Source organism: Musca autumnalis, unplaced genomic scaffold, assembly GCF_047663935.1.
Source record: "Musca autumnalis isolate F117 unplaced genomic scaffold, ASM4766393v1 scaffold_5, whole genome shotgun sequence".
Taxonomy (NCBI): domain Eukaryota; kingdom Metazoa; phylum Arthropoda; class Insecta; order Diptera; family Muscidae; genus Musca; species Musca autumnalis.
Genome location: NW_027412088.1, coordinates 74,253,496 through 74,256,791, shown reverse-complemented (window position 1 = coordinate 74,256,791; position 3,296 = coordinate 74,253,496).

Below are 3,296 nucleotides of genomic sequence, written 5' to 3'. Positions count from 1 at the left end.
TCCGAAGTGCGAGAATAAGCTGCTGATGTGAACTGTGTTTGAAATACGTGTTGTAAAAGTTATGATGCAAAATACCACATGAAGTAAGCATTTTAGGGTTTCAGAAAGTTCTGAAGAATTGCTGAGTTCTTTATTTGGACGATTTTTGCAGAGGGTTATTTGGTTCAACTCCCAATAGTTTAGCTGATAGTGACCAGAATTTTAGCGATTATGTAAAATTTTCTATATTTTATAGATTTTAATGCTTTAGATGGAGTTTTTCTTATGCGGCCTGTTCAAAAGATAAGTTCTACTATTTTAGGGCTAAGTATTCCCAAAGACTGCATGGCGAAATTCATAATGGTTTCTGAGATAAAGGCCCAATGAATGCAAAAAACTGTATTTTAGCCTGGTTTAGATGAGGCCATAAAATCCGAACTGGATCTGACAGGACAAAATCCTACTAGGGTTCTTGGAGTCTCAATATGTATGTACCTTCAAATAATGCATACTAGAAGTTGTTTGCATTTTTAGTGTTGCATAGTATAAGTAAGAAAGCATCAGTCAGCTTGGTCGGCAGAGAAATACCCTCAGCGTCAGACCTTAAAAAAATAAGTTAACACAATACCTCTGAAGTCTACAGAGGTTTTTTTGAGTTTTTCTGAGGAAGTATGGGCTTGTCCCGAAAAAGAAACATGTACACAACATATTGCCAACAATTTAAAAACGTTCCCCGACTAGTCCTTGAACTGCACTCTTTCCAAACTTTGTGTGGAAGATACCCAAAAGAGGGGTCCAATATAGTCAATATTCGTACAAAATCCGAGTCTGTAAGAAATACTTGCGCAAAAAAAAATCAAAACGATTCGAGACGAGCAGTTAAATTGAAGAAGAAGGAAGAAGCCTATTGCTGATGGTCGGATAATATTCAGGGAATGGACAAAAATTCATGTGGAGAAAAATTCAAAGGTTTATTCTGTTGCGAATATCTCGACTTCTGGTAGGGTATTCCAACGAAAATAACGCCTTTACACTGATGCAAAGTAGGTTGGCGAAGGTGGTCAAACAAGGTTGACAGCCAATTTAATTTTTTTTTTGTAATAACGCTACATGTCCCAATTTTTATCGGATCGTCAACGGTTATTCACATTGCTTGGTATCTTTCATCCCCAACGAAATCCGTTTCTTACAATTTGGAGTCGATTTAGCCATCTGTTTGCTTGGCTGGTGTGCACGATAACTCTCGAACGAATTAACCGATTTGGTCCAAAGCTTTCGTAATATTTTGTCCAAACGAAAATGGGCCATATCGGCCCACTCCCTCGCGCACGATAACTATCGAAGGCACCAACCGATTTAGTCCATCGTAATAGTTCTAGCAGACATAGATCATGTTCGAATATGAAATATATCGGTCCACTCCATCGGGTACCTCCCTCCACAAAATTTCGGAAAAGTGCAGTTTAAGACATCCTCAAGAATCGTTTTGATTTTTATGTTAACAAATTGGTTTCGCTGCCCCCATTACGACGGAACAAGTTATTTCAGGGGCAAGCTCATACTTCCTGAGAAAATGACACAAATGCTGTAAAAACCCGCTATGGTACCATGTGTAGTGGATGGAGCGCACGATAACTCTCGAACGGATAAACGATTTGGTACAAATTTAGGCAGTCGTAATATCTTGCGCAAACTTAAATCAAGTCTAAGATGGGCTATATTGGTCCACTCCTTGGGTATCTACTCCACAAAAGTTCAAAAATTTACGTTATAATGGTGCGAACGATAACTATCGGCAATAACCGATTTGGTTCATACTTTGTACTTCGTAATATTTCTACTGAACATAGATCTGGTTAGAATATGGCTATATATGTCAACTCCTTCGGGTACCTCCCACACAAAATTTCGAGAAAAAGAGCAGTTTAGGACCTGCTCCCGAAAAGTTTTGATTTTTTTTGCAACATATTGCAGTAAGGCCCCTATTACGATGGTACAAGTTTTTTGAGTGGCAAGTCCATACTTCTCGAGAAAATGACTCGAAAAATGTAAGAACCCCCAACGGCCAGAAAGCACCATCTTCGAATTTCAGCACCAACTACGCGCACGACAACTCTCGAACCGAATACTGTGTTGGTACACACTGTGCATATCGTAATATTTCTTCGAATATTGAATAAAATTCGAAGGTGGCGCTTCCTTCCGGAACCAAAAGTTCGAAAATATTCGCTAAAATGTTACGCGATATCTCGTGAACGGAACAATCGATTTGGTCCAAACTTTGGATCTCGAAATATTTTGTCCATACTTAGTGTATGTTCAAAAGTGGGCTCTATCAATCCACTTCTTGGAGTAAAATCCACAAAAATGTTCAAAATGTTTGTGTGGTTAAGGGTCTGTTCGACGATCCTTGGGAAATTTTTACCGAAGATACTCTTAGTGGCCGTTTTTACAGCGATATTATGTTTTTCGTGGGCAAGTCCATGTTTCCTGATATAATGCTCCAAAAGCTCTGAATTATATGGTTACCAACGGAAATGGGGGGTGGGAGCGATATCTATCAAGAGGAATGACTCTCAAAATAATAGCCCCTTTCAAAATGGACTATGTTAGTCCATTCCTTTGGGTAAATTCCTTTTACAACTCGATAATTTTACTCGATAACGAATGTTGTCATCCCAATTTCACAACAACTCGATATCGAATCACATATTTAGGCCTCCGTGGTGGGATTCTGTAATTTTTTTCTACCGAACCGATATCGTGATAACGAAAATGTTCGGTTGAAATACCGAAAGTGATATTCTGTAACACAATGTTATCGACACAAGTATTTTAGCGACGAATATCGGTAGAATAACAAAGTGAAAAGAAGTTGCATGTTATTTCAAAATGAAAAGCAAAAATTATTTTAATTTTTTAAGGTTTCTTGTTATTTAAAAAAAAAATATCAAACTTTAAACAAAAAAATACAAAAAATAGGGTTATAAAATATTAGTAAGAGAATTGTAGTTATAGATCTACGTTTCGTTTTTATTTATTTAATTTCATTTTGCATTCCGTTTCGTTTCATAATTATTACACTTTTTGTGTTCATTTATATACTGTTACTTGACGCCTTCGTTTTTTAACATTTTCCTTGTGGATTTGATACATCTCAATGAAGATGGGATTAAGAATCACAAACAGGGCTGTAAATATTGTGGACTAAATAAATATTGTGAACATACATAAATAAATAAATAGTCAATTTACCTACTGCAACAACCAGCACTTTTTTGTTAAAACCTTCTTTATACCATGATTCATTATAAAAT